The sequence below is a fragment of the Lissotriton helveticus genome, chromosome 9 (genome assembly GCF_964261635.1).
Source record: "Lissotriton helveticus chromosome 9, aLisHel1.1, whole genome shotgun sequence".
In the NCBI taxonomy this organism is placed as follows: Eukaryota; Metazoa; Chordata; class Amphibia; order Caudata; family Salamandridae; genus Lissotriton; species Lissotriton helveticus.
The window spans coordinates 331454495-331471653 of NC_136070.1; the positions used below are offsets into that span (position 1 = coordinate 331454495).

Sequence of the window (17159 nt, forward strand, 5' to 3'; positions counted from 1 at the left end):
GAGGAAATCTGCATCTGATAACTAGCTTGTCACATGGCACCTGGGCTGAGACAGCTGAGGGTCACTGGTACTAAGGTGGAAACCTAGACCTCTGGGGCCAACACAGGAGGGGTTCACCTCTGACGTTTTGGTGGGAAAGAATCGGGCAGCTGTATCATCAAGGGTTGTAGCTGAGGCTCTCAGGGGACCTCTTACCAGAGATAAGTTGCAGTCACAATTTTGGATTGTCCCAGAATGCTTTAAAGGAAGTGTGGGACAAGGGTGGAGGGATGATGTGACATCCTAGGATTGGCCAGGGATGTCTGGTCCCTTAAACTTTACACCCCCACTTAAAAAAGTTGGGGGAATGCACCTACAGGGGGAACCAGGACATAGGACTTCTATTGCCTGGCCCTTAACTGCGCTGCCACGGGGTGCCCTTCAAGAAGTATGGAGGCTCTGGGGCCTGGAGAGTGCAGAAGGCAGGGTATTTTGCTGGCTGGTTGTGGAGGGACTGTGCAAGATGTTCCCACAACCAGCATGAAAAGAGTTCAAGGAGTCAAGCAAAGCTCAGGTCTGGCACACAGGGCAATAAAAATCCAGCTCCTCATGCAAAGTGCCCTTCAAAGGCCAAGAGGCCTGAACAAAATGCTCTTATTGGCTAAGGCTGGTCACCAGGAGCAAAATGAGCAAAAGATTATGAAAATCGCCATATGGGTCCAGACATATGTCTCTTTGAAGTTGGCCTCTGTAAAATAACAAAAATTAGCAACCAAAAGTGTTGCGCTTTGCCCGATTCCTTTGGAATAACCCTGGGGTGGGACAAAGTTCTGGGTCAGCGTTATGTTGACCCTAGTATGAGCAAAAAGTAGATGCTGGCTCTCGCTCAGCACAGGAGCTGCACATGATGAGCCAGCAGGGTCGCGTGGCCTTCGGACTCCGCCAGCAGCCCTCAACAAATTGCCAAGTCTGTGGATACCCCGGGTAGGACCGGAGCACCCAAATCAAAAACACAAACATGTGGTGAGCAGCGGAGGTCGCCTAAACAAAGCAGGCACACCTGTCAATAAAATATTCAGGGAAATGGGCTTGGTGTGTCCCATAAGGCCCCTGAGGGGCTAATGTGAATCTCCTTGTAGTGGCTCCAAGAAGTGCATGGGGCACCATCAAGGCGTTTTAAATATGTTGTGAGGGGCTTCAGTAGGTGCAGCAGCCCCTTCCGAGACTGCCACAAAATTCACCGTAAGTCTCCAGAGGCACTGAATCCATGATCCCGTCTGGAGAGTTTCACCTTTGATTTAGGCACTCCAGGAGGTGGAGGTTTTGCTCTTGGGTTCTGGTGTGTGTGAGCCCTTTGTGTTTAGTCCAATAGCTGCACTTTGTAGAATGTAGAATATAAAGAAAGAGTCTGATGCATGTCTTCAATTTAAAAATGCTTTATTGACAATACTAGAGATACTGCAATGTTGACATTGATAATGAATGCTTTCCAATAAGTTTGTTCTCATTAATTCCAATGGTGTTACATAGACGACGTCTGACATTTTGTTAATGTTATCAATATGGTGACACCTTGACAAAGCCAGTAGGCCTGCATTAGCTTAACTGACACTCCCTTTTATTGTGATGTTGCATATGATATAGGTGGGGGGGTACTATGGGTATAGGGTTTAGGACCCACTAGCGGTGTAATGTGATATCTATCTGAATGTTTATATTTGTAATTTTATACATTAAATTTAGAGAGTGTGTGTAATAAAAGTAGTTTTCCATTTTAAAAGAAAAAACTCTGACTGTATAATAATTTATTGACTGTTATTGTTGCATGCCGGCAAATTGGGGGTACTAGTCTACACCACCTCCCCTGATTAGGCATTTGACTGCTCTGCTTCACTACCCTGAGAAAGACCACTACTACAATTGGGGTACTTGGGTCCCAGTAAAAAGATAATTGAGGAGTTATTACTTATGAAAGACTCACATCCATCACAACTAATTTCTCTCAGAACTTTTTGGGTGGAGAGTTCTTTCCCCAAATGCTAGTAACTACCAACAGAGCAGTAGTACATTCTGAGTAAGGTGTCTGAGTGGCACTTACAAAAGGGAACCTGAGAAGGAAGGGGTTAGGAGATGGGGGCTGAAGGATGACTGTTAGAGGATTCTGGGCTTGATAGTAGTTTTCTGAAACCTCCCTCCATGCTGGCACACTGAGCATCAATTACTCCCTCTTAAAGTATATGCACCATTCAGTTAGTTCCATCCGCTCACTCGCTTTCAGACTTATTTAGAACAGTACAATAACAAGGCAGCTGTAAGATCCCTCGATGTTTTCAGTCTTTTGCCATTCAATTACTTTCAATTAAGTTTACACCATGCTCTAACAGCACAAACAATTTGAAACAAATGTGTTATTTTTCAAACGTTTATCTAATTCTGTATAACCAAATTTGTTTTATTTATACGTAACATTATTGTGCATTTAGCTGTAATATGGTACTTGTTAAAAAAAAAATATATATATATATATATATATATATATATATATATATATTCACGCTCAAACTCCTGCAGGATTCGGGAGCACTCACAGGCGGGTGCGTGAAAATATTCAGCTCAGGGTTTCCACCTTGCTCACATTAGAAACCACGCACTCCGGGGGTAATTTTCTCAGATGTTTCTTTATTCTATTTGCAACAGACGCGTTTCGGCGCTCCGCCTTCCTCAATGTTACAAACATTGTGAGGAGACGCCATGTTTTAACGACAAACTCTGCGTACGTTAGTAGTGAAAACAAACAAGGGACTATAATCAATCGCCATATTGGGAGCTCTTCATATTACACATCACGTTCTGTTTCAGTAAACAAAGTATTAGCCTCGTAATACTGCTGTAATGCATATAGTTACGCTATAATTTCCTATTGTCATTTCATAAACAAAGAAATTATTTACATGCACAATTAAAATCATATCAAATCATTTTGGTGCATAATCGCAAAAACATGCCTACACGTCGTGTATCGGCTGCACAGCAAAACATTCTCTGAGTTATTTATTTACCCAAAGTACCGACTCTGCCGCGGTTAGTTAGTTCTACATGCATGGTTCTTATATCCATTTTAGACTGCAATTTTGATTGATAGTTGCAGTGCCGATTACTGGCAGAGCCATCTTGGTATCCCTACCCAGATCAAGATACTTCATTTCGCCGTATATCGGCATAGTCAAATTACTTCAACATTCATCATGACGTAATGAAATTCTTGAACTTATGAAAGTTGAAATTTAGAGTAAGAAATAAGTGGGAAAATTAGTTTTGTGAAAACAATATTGTGCCAAGGGAGGCTTGCCGATCCACGGCGTAATTAACTACAACGTCATGATGAATGTTGAAGTAATTTGACTATGCCGATATACGGCGAAATGAAGTATCTTGATCTGGGTATGGATACCAAGATGGCTCTGCCAGTAATCGGCACTGCAACTATCAATCAAAATTGCAGTCTAAAATGGATATAAGAACCATGCATGTAGAACTAACTAACCGCGGCAGAGTCGGTACTTTGGGTAAATAAATAACTCAGAGAATGTTTTGCTGTGCAGCCGATACACGGCGTGTAGGCATGTTTTTGCGATTATGCACCAAAATGATTTGATATGATTTTAATTGTGCATGTAAATATTTCTTTGATTATGAAATGACAATAGGAAATTATAACGTAACTATATGCATTACAGCAGTATTACGAGGCTAATACTTTGTTTACTGAAACAGAACGTGATGTGTAATATGAAGAGATCCCAATATGGCGATTGATTATAGTCCCTTGTTTGTTTTCACTACTAACGTACGCAGAGTTTGTCGTTAAAACATGGCGTCTCCTCACAATGTTTGTAACATTGAGGAAGGCGGAGCGCCGAAACGCGTCTGTTGCAAATAGAATAAAGAAACATCTGAGAAAATTACCCCCGGAGTGCGTGGTTTCTAATGTGAGCAAGGTGGAAACCCTGAGCTGAATATATATATATATATATATATATATACACACATATATGTATATATATACATATATGAGTGTGTGTGTGTGTGTGTATATATATATATATATATATATATATATATATATATATATATATATATATATAAAAATAACCTCTAAAGATACATTGCAATGCAATTAGCAGATACCACCTTCTCAGCTCTGCACGGTGTCTAAATATAGTGGCGGGGCCAGCTGACATTTCAATTACTGGCGGTGCTACGTGGCCGAACCCCAGCTAGAGTGGAACCCCGGTCCGCTGTACACTTTGTGCTTGCACAGAATCATTCCATTTCTACCACTTGTTCGGCTCAGAATCCAATCAAACGTTTGGCCTTTAAAACATAAATGTACTACTGCAGCATTATCATAGAGCCGGCCCAGACTGCATAACACACTGCATTCTGCAGAGCTGGTGGCCTAATTTACTTCTGCGACAATCCAATTTATGTTACAGTGCAGAAGATAAAAGAGATCAGATTTCTTAAAAGGATCAATACTTACCCATTTATCTAACGCCAACGCAATAAAGGCAAGAAAGCTAAAACCAGAAAGATAAAACCCCTCTGAATAAGGATGTCCAGAAGTCAGCCCTGCAGTCTTTAAAAAGCACGGCAGCCTTCTTGCACTGGAACACTTTGGGGGTCATTTTGACCAGATGAGTGTAATTGGGCTCTGAAACACCCCAGAGCAAATTATATTTGATTTGCTGATTTGTGCTACCAATAATGCATGCAAATATTTTGTGTCTGGTAAGCAGACGTTATTGCCCCATTTTTACATGTTTTGATCCTGCTGGTGGCAACAGTGCAGCACATGCCAGAAATTGACCAAGCATAATTTCCACGACTCATAATAACGTGTTCCAATGCAAAAATAGGTCCAAATAGCAGATCCCAGTGGTCTAAATGATCTGGTTCGTTTTGTCAAAACGATTCCATGCTTTAAATTGACAGAAATTGGCATCGAGCACCATCAATGATGCGGTAAGTAAATGCAACTGAAACAACCAAATCGCATATTTACAGTCTGAAAGAAACATTATACATGATCACTGTTACACAACCCACCGTATCACTACCTCAGCCCCCATCAAGCGATTTCGTGGCATTGTCAAAGGAGCTGGAAAGCACATTTTCACTGCAGGAATGTCCATTTTAAAAAAAATTCTCCCCCTAATAGTTAAAAGTGTTTGGCATCAGTCACTTGTTGAGTTTTCTAAACACATCAGCTGCGTTAAACTGCCCAAAGAAGGCAATGGCTAACATGTCAAGTTTCAAGTGACATTAGTCTGAGATTTTGATTGAACTCATATTGAACATGTGCACGTTTGCACATTCTGCCACAAAACTAACACAAATGCGCTAACACATCAGCCTCGGGATATAGAACTACCTGCCAAAGTTAGAGGATTATCTGCCCGGGGTGAAAATGTAAGTCCTGTCTAGGTTAAAACAAATGACATGCTTCTGGACAAGGGAAAGACTTACCCAAGGAAAATAGAACAGCTAAACATGGAAATAGAGAATTTCTTCTCTGGGTTCCGGACACAAACTTTAAGAGTGGTGATCAGATTCACCCAAAGCCGGGTAATGCCTCACCTAGAGCAAAGGATAGAACTGCCCAGGTCAAGACAAAGATCCACCATGAGCTCTGGAAATTGCCCACAGAAGGTTACCTTCTTAATGAGAGACTAGCCTGTTGAGGGCAAGGGAATAACCCACATGGGATCAGGAAACTCCAGCAAGGGAAAACAGAATGACCTGTAAAAAAACCCTATCAGACCATTGCAAGTAAACAATTTACTTTAATCGTTACACAATCCTTGATAGGTAACTTTTAACTGGATATTATGCTTACCTCCTATTTTAAGCCAGCACTCCAAAGTATGAAACAAACCAGCAATGTATGCAGAGAGAAGCTGTGCCATTGGCTTCTGTTTGTCAGCGCTGTACAAAAACAAGAACACAATCAATTTCCTACGAATTTTCCTTACGTACATAAAGACATACTTCAATCACTAAGGTTAACAACAAAAAAGTGCAGCTAATACTGGGCTTTATAGCGGTGAATAAAATACTCTTTAGTGTACTTTTAGCGGTCATATGTACATTTAGGGTAAACAATTTTGTTAACATGCTGAGTGAGGTTGATATTGAACATACACAGCTTAAGTTCAGTTGTTTAGCTGAAATCACACTGCAGTTTGCTGAAAAATATGAATGTTCATATACATTTCACTTCTCTCCTGTTTGGTTGTGCTGTTTAGCAAATGCAGACCTTTCTTTTAAGACTGACACTTAAGCTTGACCAATATTGCTGCTCCAAGAGCCAAACAAATTCCAGCGGAGAAGTTCACATCAAAAGGGTTGACATGATAATCACAACAAATAAAGTGGCAAAGTCATCAAGGAAGTGTTCTTGATGTGACCCTCTCTTCAATAAGTCTAGTTAAGGTTTCTCTAACCTTTTCTGTAGTGAGAGCTACTTCTGATCGGTGGAAAACATTGTGAGCTACAGAAGGCTATGCAACTCGTGCATTATCAGACACCCAAGCTCAGCTTCATTGGCTAAGCCTAATGTTCGTAGAGTCAGATACTATGGGTTGAACAAAATACTTTGGTTAGAGGCACTAGGACAGGGCTGCCATGTGCGTCAGTGAGATCATGGACTTTGGGGATGCGTGAACATGTGGCGTAGGAATGGAATATGTGCGTATGAGTGACGGAGAACCTGTGTTGTGTGTACTTGTGGCATAGAACATACCTTTTGCCATATAAAGCTTTTACATGTGTAACACAAACATACAGCTATTTCTTTTGTTAAATGGGAGAAGCTTGTAAGTGCAGAAAAATGTTATGTAAAAAAGTCGATAATATGGAACATTTTCTGCACTTTCAATTCCTCCCACTTAAAATAATGGCTGTATTTTTCAGTTATAGATATGACACCATGTCTACCAGCCTCTGGAGGTAAGATGCCTTCTGTGTGTAAAGGCGACACTTTGAAATGGAAAAAAATCACAAACTGAAGAGTTATTTTTATTTTTATATGGTTAACTTTATGTTTATATGGATTAAATAAAACTCATCATTTAAATGTTCCCCCATTTCCAAGTGTCATATTTACAAACAGCAGTCATTTTGCTCCCAGTGGCCTGTAGACATGGTGCCAAATTTATAACAGAAAAAATACAGCTATTTATTTAAATGGGAGGAATTTAAAGTGATGAAAAATGCTTCATAAAAAGTTGAGATGTATTTGGCTTACTCGAAAGTGAAGAAAAACATTTAAGACTAAGGGGCCGATTAAGATGTTGGTCGGAAAGGCTCCAAATGGCATTTGGGTCGTCCGAATCCAATTGGAACCATTCTTTACGACCGATTTGGAAAGCCTTCTGACCAACTGATTACGATAGTCTGAAAGCGTTCAGACTTTCCGACTCGGTTCCAAGCGGCCTTTGAAGGAACCGAGTCGTTCGGAGCCGACTCGTACAGGTCTACAGGCTGCGTTTCCGACCTACGTATTACGATGTCAGATTCGGTCAGCCTTTCTGAATTGGTTGTTCCGACACAGATTGGCTGTCGGGACTGACTTTGGGGGCCCGTAGCAGGCCCCCCTACACCTGGAGCTTTCCAAATGGGGTAAGTGGGGATACCCATGGGACCCCTCTTTTGAACCATGCTCAGTGTGGCAGGCACACTGGGGTGCCCTCCAATGGGTGCACGATTTTCCCCTCCCACCCCTTTCTTCAATGGGAGCCTGTGTAGTCGGTCGGAACAAAGACTCCCATTGAATTCAATGGGAGTCCGACCGTACGGTGTTTGGAAGCATCGTAGTCGGTCGGACTCCCTGAATCCGATTCGGTCGGAAACGTTTCTGAGACCGAGTCGGTCAGAATGCTTTCCGACTGACATCGTAATGAGGCCCTTTATGTTTCCTTAAAGAGGCTTGCTGTTTGTAAATACGCCACTTTAAAATGGAAGAAAATTAAAATGAAGACAACGTCATTTATTTGGTAAATTTTCTCCCATTTAAAAGCATCATTTGTTCTCATGCTTCAATATTGAGTTTACAATGACTTTTATTTAAGAGTTAAATACCTCAGTGTGTCAGTTCTTCACCTCTGTGACCCAGACTGGGACATAAATCTGTTGGAGCACTGCTTATTATCAGACCCTGCTATCTGCAGTCTGGTTATAATAATGTAAAATTAACACAGCCGTCCCTTAACTTTAAAAGGAAAATATGTCCCTTAGATTATTTAAAAATAAACTCAAGGGGGGCGTGGCCAAGATGGCGTCGGAGTAGGACGCTTTTTCCCTGTCTCTCCGGCGCCGATCCGGCAAAGCAGCTAATAGCGCGGCACCTGGTGCCCAGCTCGGCCCCTAATCGGTGGCGGGGGTCGCCGGTACACTGCGGTGGAGCGCGGTGCCGTCGGCGAGGAGAGAGATCGCTCAGGGAGGCTGCGGGACCGGCGGAGCTCTGCGGCCTGTGGATCCCCGGTCTCGATTTGCGGAGGCCGGCCCGGCGAGTCGCGGGGCCTACCGCGACGGAGGAGGTCCATTTTGCGCCCCGCCCCGCCCTGGGTCATCTGACATCGGACCGCCTGGGCTGCGGGCTGTCGGCGGAGGCGGCGAGGGGCAGCTGCGATCTCCGGTGGGGCCTGAGGGTGCCGGCGAGTGGCGACCTGGAGAGCAGAGAGGTCCCGGAGGCCTCGGTGTGGGGAGGCGCCGCTGAGCCCGCCGGGGTCCGGAGGTGCACCTGTGGAGCAGCGAGGACCGGGCTCCGCGAGGACCCCAGGAAACCTAGTCCTGGTGAGTGACCCCCCGCTCTGGACGGGGGAGGTGCGGAGGGAGCCCGGCCGGCCGAAGGGGCCCATCGAGGGACATGTCGGGGGAGCTGCCGGCTCCTGGTGTGGCGGCGACCTAGTGACTGCCCCTGGGGTGGTGCATGCCCTGGAGGCCTTCTATGGACTGACACGGCGCCGCTTGGCTGTGGGGGTGTACCCGCGCGGCGGAAGGTCCTGACTGGCGAGAAGTGTGGGGGCCCGGGAGCACCGGCCAGGAGGTGTGGTAGAGGCCCCGGGCGCTTCCCAGAGGCCGCATTTGCCAGGTCAAGAGCTGCTGGACTCCATTGCCTGTGCCAGGACTTCCAGGGGAGGCTCCGGTCCTACGCTGCGAGCTGGTGCGGACTAGGGGTGCTGTTGGGGGTGCATACCTGGAGGCCCGGAGGTGCTCTGGTCGAGGAGCGTGGCGCCGCCATTTTGCCTGGCTCAGTCGGCTGTTTGAGTGCATGGCGCTCGCTCATGGACTTTTGCTGTCTGGATTGCCTTCGTGTACCGCCTCTCTAGGGCTTTCGTAGCTGACTGGGGGCCTCTTGACCACTGGGCTTTGCGCACCCCTACTTCCTGGTGTCTGGGCGCCGGGGATTCGCTGGGAGCCTCTGGCCAGGAGCTGTGTGGCGGACACTGAGTGGGACTGCCCGCCGGGGCCAACTGCTGCGTCTGCAGGCCCGGATCTGGGTGCTGCTTGGTTCTGGTGGTGATCAGTGGAGCGTTTGCTCTGGTGGAAGGCGCCCGGCATTCATTATGGCTAACCAGGCCCGCAAGGGACGCGTGCTGAAGGACGGCGCAGCTAGATCGTCGCAGCAGCCGGCATCCCCCGGAGCAGGTGGGTCGGCCGGGATGTCCGATGACGAGGCCCCGGCCACTAAGGCTTTTATGACCGAACTTTTTGCTTCCATTAAGGAGGACATCTCTGAGCTGCGGGCGCAACTGGCCTCTGATCTCCGGGAAGTACGGCGAGATGTTGATGGGATTGGAGAAAGGGTGGCGACTCTTGAGGACCATGATTTGAGCACGGCCAATGATGTCCATTTACTCCAGCAAGATGTCATTCGCCTCACGGAGCAGAACTTGGACCTGCAGGCACACATGGAAGATCTTGAGAACCGCTCCCGGCGGAATAACATTCGCATTAAAGCGGTACCGTGGGATGGTGAGTCGGGAGACCTGCGAGGCTATGTGCAGGAGCTGTTGCTGCAGATTCTGGATGAGGACGATGTGAAGAATATCCAGATGGATAGAGTTCATCGCGTTGGTTTGCCCAGGAGAGGGGGGGGGCCGCCCCCTGACATCCTTGTCTGTGTACATGACTTTCAATTGAAGGAGCGCATCCTCCGGAAGGCTAGGGCCATCGATTCGCTGCACTTTAGGGGCCATCATCCTCAGCTTTTCCAGGACCTTGCAGCGTCTACACTTCAGAAGAGGAGGGATTTTCGGCCGGTGACTTCCTTTTTGCGGGAACGCAACATCGCCTACTCTTGGGGGCACCCGTTCAGGATCATCTTCAGGTGGCAGAATCGGCTGATGCAGATGCGCTCCCTTCGGGAGGCAAAGGAGCTCTTGGGTTTGGAGGAGGTTGCCCCGTCCCAGGGGTCGAATGCATCCCCATCTCGGAGGCGACGTCGGTCCTCCTCGTGGCATAGAGTAGGGTCCTCTCCGGCGAGGGGGCGCCCGGACCGCGATGCCAGCCAGCAGGAGAGGGGAAGTGCAGTGGCATCAGTGGTTTCAGCGACGGTGCCGGCGTCACAGGCCAGCTCTGGAGCGGCGTGACGGTGACTTGAAACTACGGATCGGCGCTGGAGGGGCATGGACCCCCCCGGTCTGGGTGAATGGATGTACTTTCGAAGAAGACTCCCCAGACCGTGACCTTGGGAGGAACCGAGATGGTCTTCCCGACCGGTCCCAGACGTGGTCGTAACTTCGTGACCTGTGGACCACTGGGACTGATGAGTATTTTCTTCTCTGTTTCTGTTTTGTTTCCACTTTCACTGTTTCCCTTTCCTTCGGCCTACAGGGGACTTCGGCTGCTGTCTCCTCGCCAGCCCTGGGAGGACTTTTGTGGACTTTGGATGGGGTGTGTGGGGGTTTCCGGGGGGGGGAGGGTCTTGGGGGGGCTGTTTGGGGTGTTGGGGTTGGGGATGTGGGGGGGTTCTGGTGGTGACGCGGACGTGTTGTGGCTTGTATCATGTGGTGGTGAGAGGGTGGATGGGAGGCGCCGTTGGTTTGAGAGTTGCGGGGTGATTTGGTGTGGGGTTCGAGGTTGGGAATGTGGGGAGGAGGGTTGGCGGGAGTATGCTTTTCTTATGTGCTGTGACCAGGGTTCCTTCTGGCGGGGGTGGTGGGCGGGTTCCAGAGTCATAGAGGAGTCTAGTTTGGTGTCTCACGATGCCTGTTAGCTTAGGGACCTGGAATGTTAAGGGGCTGAACTCCCCGCAGAAGAGGCAAAAGGTGTGGAAGTATATAACTGACCACCAGTTGGACATAGTGGGACTTCAGGAGACTCACCTTGCACGCAAAGATGAGCTGCGTCTTAAGCATAAGGCATATCCCCTAATATACAGATCCTCTGCGTCCACAAAGCATAAGGGGGTGGCCCTCCTCTTCCATACTTCGCTACTTTTTCAACCGGTGGCGGTACGCACGGATAGGGAGGGCCGTTGGTTGATGGTGAAAGGGCTGGTGCAGGGGAGGCTTTGTACTTTTGTTGTGACGTATGTTCCTAACACTGGCCAGAATAAGTTCTTGCAAGACCTGCTGCATAAAGTGAGTGATTTTGTGGAAGGGCGGTTGTTCCTCATGGGGGACTGTAATTTGGTGTGGGACAGGGCGCTGGATTGTTCAGGCGCTCGCAGGGCGGATACTGGTGTGTTCTCTGAGCTGTCACGGCAAAAGATTACGGAAATGGGGTTGGTTGATGGGTGGCGGTTTATGCATCCAACGTCCAGAGATTACACATTTCTCTCTCATGTACACCACTCATATTCACGATTGGATCATGTATTCCTCAGCCAGGCTCTTAGAGGAGATGTTCTTGACTCCACCATCCTGCCCATCTCGGTCTCGGACCACAGCATGCTAGTGCTTACGCTGCGCTGGTCGTCGGCAGATACCGGGCAACGGAAATGGTATTTCCCAGCTTCGGTACTTCGGGACGAGGAGTCTAACAAGGCGCTGCGGGTGGCCATTAGGGAGTTCTTTACCCTCAATCCGCCATCCGATACCTCTGTATCCAACACGTGGGATGCCTTTAAGGCGTCCGTTAGGGGCACGTGCTTGAGCCTTAACGCACACCTCAACAGGTTGCGCCGCAAGGATCGGGAGGCACTGGAGGCTGAACTGGCATCTCTCGAGCGGGCGCATAAACTTAACCCCTCGAGGGTGACCCTCCGGCCTCTCACGGCGGTACGGGGGAAGTTGAGGGCGCACTACAATAACAGGGCGGAGTTCACGCTACTGAGATTGGGCCGACAGTCCTACTCTTGTGGTAACAAGGTGGGGAGGCACCTGGCCCGACAGCTTCGCGACAGGCGGGAACGTGAGTACATTGGGGGGATCCGCGACTCTGTGGGTCAGTTGCAGCACCGGGACGAAACAAAGGCGGCCATTTTCGGACGCTTTTACTCGGATCTATACGGGGGGGAAAGGCTGGGAGCAGCTGCCCAGAGGGAGTACCTGGGGCGTATGCACCTTCCGCAGGTGTCCAGGGAATGGAACGAGCTTTTAGGGGCCCCGATCACCAGGGAGGAGGTGTTAGATGCTATTGCGAACTTGAAGCTTCACAAAGCACCTGGCCCAGACGGTTACACCGCTGTGTTTTATAAATCCTACGCTTCCGAGATCTGCGACTTCTTAGTCACCCTTTTTAATGACATGGCCTCCTCCGGTTCCTCTGCTGGCTCCTTGGCGGAGGCGATGATTACGGTCTTGCCGAAGCCGGGGAAGGATCCAGCGCAATGCGCCTCCTTTCGCCCGATAGCGCTTCTTAATTTGGACGCCAAACTATACTCGGCGATCCTGGCGCGTAGGCTACAAGACCTTATGCCGGCGCTAATCCATCCAGACCAGTCTGGCTTCATCAAGGGGCGCCAGACGCATGATAACACTCGTCGGGTGGTGCATCTAATAGAAAAGGCAGAAAGATTTCGTATTCCGGCGGTCCTAGTGGGCCTGGATGCCGAGAAGGCCTTCGATAGGGTGGACTGGGGGTTTCTGTTTAATACCATGACTGCCTTTGGTTTCTCGGAGGCTTTCATCACTATGGTGAAGGCTAATTTCTGCTGCCCCCGGTCCCGGGTGGCGGTGAATGGTCATACGTCGGCGTTCTTTACTCACGCTCGGGGTACTAGACAGGGTTGTCCGCTGTCCCCCCTGCTGTTCGCGCTGAGCATCGAGCCGCTGGCGGTAGCGGTGCGGGAGCACGTCGGGATCAGAGGTCTGCCGTTCGCGGGGGAACAGCACAAGATTTCGCTCTTTGCAGACGACATCTTGTTCTCTATTACTGATCCGGAAACCTCGCTGCAGTTCATCAGGGAGGTCTTACTGGAGTTTGAGGCCGTGGCCGGTTTTAAGGTCAACTATAGCAAGTCCTACATCCTGAATCTTAACCTTTCGGAGGCCGAGAGGGACCGGGTACGGCCGCTGACTCCGCTGGCCTGGGCCACTGGTTCGATCGTCTACCTAGGGGTCCATCTGACTCCGACAGTGGGCGGGCTGTTCCAGGCCAATTTCCCATCTTTGTTGGCGAAGACCCGGACGGAATTGGACAGGTGGAAACCGAAATTTCTGTCATGGCTGGGCAGAATTCATGCCGTGAAAATGGTTCTCCTCCCTAAATTCTTATATTTGTTCCAGGCATTGCCTATCCCCATAGACAGCGATTTCTTTCGACGGCTCAAGACTCAAGTATTGCGCTTCATTTGGCAAGGGGGTCAGGCACGGGTCTCCTATGCGGTTCTCCGTCGGCCGAGACCTGAGGGTGGAGTCGGGCTCCCTGACCTGCAGTTATATTACAAAGCGGCGCAACTGCGAGTGTTGGTGGAGTGGTCGCAACAGACCTCCGAGAAACATTGGCTCCATATGGACCGATGCGTTGCCGGCAGGTCGATCTGGGACTTAGCCTGGAAACCGAAGAAGGACCGACCTCTCAACGCATATATATGCACTCCTACGAGCACAGTGTTGAAGGTGTGGGACTCGCTAGCGGCGGACGACCGTTGGACCACGTTCCCTTCGCCCTTTACGCCCTTGCATTACAACCCGGCCTTCCCTCCGGCGCTTCATGAAGGGCCGTTTGCGGTGTGGAGGGAGGGGGGGTGTCGGGCGTTGACCCATTTGTTCCACGGCCTGGACACCCTAACTTTCGCTAACTGTGTGAGAGATTATGGGGTCCCCCAGACTGAACGATTCCGGCATGTTCAGCTGCTTCACTGGGCCACGTCACCTGGGGTGATGGAGGCGGCTACGAGACCGCCGACTCCTTTTGAAACCTTTATATTACGCACATCCGCCATGAAGGGGGCCATTTCCTTCATATACCGGTTGTTGCTCAAATCGACGGTAGCTCCCCGACCTCGTTATATGGGGCAATGGGAAGAAATGCTGGGGCGCGATATCTCGGATGTGGAATGGTCGGCGCTTTGGCGAGACCTGACGACCTTTAACCATTCCTTGCACCTGAGGGAAGCCCACCTCAAGACGGTCATGCAATGGTATATGTGCCCGACTAGGCTTCACCGCATTTTCCCGGCGACCTCGGATAAGTGCTGGAGGGGCTGCGGGCTTTTGGGGGACTTCCGCCACATCTGGTGGGACTGCCCGGTGATCCGTCCGTACTGGGAGGAAATCCTCTCACATATAAAGGAAGTGCTGACTTATCCCATTGATGAGTCTATGGCTTGTGTTCTGCTGGGGCTGCGTGACCCTGGCCTTGTCTATCAGACCAGGGCCGATAAGAAGATTTTGTGGCTATGCCTAGGTGCTGCGAAACTCACGCTGGCTGCGGCCTGGAAAAAGAAGGATGCCCCGGCAGTGTCACTATGGCATGCACGACTTTGGAGGTTGCTCAGTTTGGAAAGAGTGGCGGACATCTTCCTTGGCCAGTATAAGAACTTCCGATATCAGTGGGGTCCCCTGGTGGACTTTCTCTCTAAGGGGTTACCCTCGGCGGTATGTCCGGCTTCATTGAGATCGATGCACCTCTTTCAAGTGTAATATGGATGTGGAATGAATGATGAGTGAATGGCGTCACTACCAGGGGGGAGGGTGGGGGTGGGATGGGGCAGTTGGTTGTCATGGTTTATGGGCTGTGGAGGGTCCGCGGGCTGCTTATTTGCACCGCTTGTATGGAACCTGGAGGTTTGGGGCCCAGCTTATTGCAGCTCTGGTTATCCTGGATGGCCTGGCCTACTGCTAGGCTTGTAGGCCACTGGTACTGTGGTCCTAATTACTATGTGGTCTCGCTCCTGGCCTGGATATGCTTGTAATATAGTCTGGGTCACTGCTGATGCATGCACAATGATTTGCCCTGTTCTGGAGTAATGTGCGGTTCCTCCGCAGCCCGATGTTTGTCTGTTTATTCTTTTTTTTTGCAAATCAAAATAAAAATTTTACAAAAAAAAAAAAAATAAACTCAAGCGTGAGAGCTACTCCAAAGGTGCCTATAAGCTACTGGTAGCTTGCGACCAACTGGTTGGAGACACCTGGTCAAGTAGGTAAGATATATAAGAGTGTACAGGTGGGGATGACATTGTGAACCTTCTCATCACCCCTATCTTTTGGTCTGACATTATTTAATTTTGCTGAAAATTCTGACATTATCTAATTTAGCATGCAAATTCCCTTCACCAGTAACATCAGAAAACCCTTAAACCTCTGGACAAAATCCCCTAGTAAACTGGAAAAACACTGTATGACCACATCTCTTCGGCCATACGGAAAACACTAAACAAGCATTTACAATGCAATAGGTCTCACAATTGCGAGGTTTTGAGCTACTGGCATTGAAATTGCAATGCCTTTTATTTATGTGATTAAATAACTTGCAATAATGAAAGGCATTGTCAATTACAATATCGCTTGGTCGAAGTTTCTAAAACGCGAGACGTATTGCATTGCGAATGCTTGTTGATTACAAGCACCCCATCCTGCACTTTCACGTTGATATAGGCCACGCCCCTTTCTGCAGACGACACTTGTCCTAAGAAAGGTCCGTGGCTGCTATCAAATTGAAAGCGCAATATGGGGCGCTTTTACCAAAAAAAGCATTTCACTAGCAAGTTGACAGACAAATGTTTTTTTTGTAAAAGCGCCCTGTGAAAGCGCGCATGGCGCGCTGAATGTTGCAGGAAAGAAGGTTGTGCCTGCAGTAGGAGAAACTCATTAAAGAAAATATAGCTTAAAGACGTACTTTGTAACAACTGAAGTAAAAGGGGCGGTCCTCATGGGAAGTTACAAATGGATATATATAAACAAAATGAAGAGTATCACCAATCAACCCGAAGAGGTCCTATTGGGAAAAAGGGGAAAGTCCAAAAGAAAGTTGTTCTTTTGTTAGAAGACCCCTCACTCACCAACCTGGTTGGTGACATGATTCATCATCGGGGTCCCACCCGGACGGCCGAATGCCATCCGGGTGTGCTGCTACACCTGATTACAGTGGAGCAGGTAATTTGAGTGAGTGCAGTGTGAAAAAGTGAGTTAAAAACTCCCCAAGTATAACTTCAAAGAAAAACTTTATTCCGAAGCTACTTGACAGTATTAAAAACAGTATTGTGATACTTCCGTTGGTTAGGTTTACCGATAGTATCTATGTGAATGATCTACATGTTTCAACCTGTAATGGGAAGGGCCAGGTTTTCGTCAGGACCAGGTGGTAGGAGACCTGGGCGGTATACACTCGCTAAGGTGTAATCAACCCTCAGCCCCAGTGTCCTAACTGTGTACTTACAGTTAGTTGGCCTTGATCCAAAATTTTAGACAAGGAAAAAACCGAACTCGTATTTCGAGTGTATTTCGGCTCATGGGAGTCAGTGCCAGATAGCAGATCTTAAGGCTTGATTGTGCCGGTCGATCCGCTGGGCGACGGGGAGCAGTGGACAGAGAATAGGCAGTACAAGCAATGAATTCTAAAAGGTCAACAAACGCCACAGTGCGGCCAGAACCCTGTTTACATTAAGGTGCAATAGTTGGACATCCTCAACCACCACCTGCACACCCAGATATTGAAAATTCGACCATTCCCAGCGTAACCCAAGATAAGGGAGGTGCTCCAGGGGCAGGGAGCCACACGTGCCAGAG

At 48.5% G+C, this 17159-nt stretch overlaps 1 protein-coding gene across 2 annotated transcripts in view; it reads right to left on the reverse strand.

Moving 5' to 3' along the window:
- The window catches only part of FOXN3 (forkhead box N3), an 884367-nt gene that overhangs the window by 821913 nt on the left and 45295 nt on the right, over positions 1-17159 (reverse strand). For both annotated transcript variants that reach the window (XM_078660028.1, XM_078660029.1), the window contains exon 2: positions 5879-5967. The gene's annotated coding sequence lies outside the window, so the exon portion shown is untranslated. The remainder of the gene's footprint in view (positions 1-5878; positions 5968-17159) is intronic.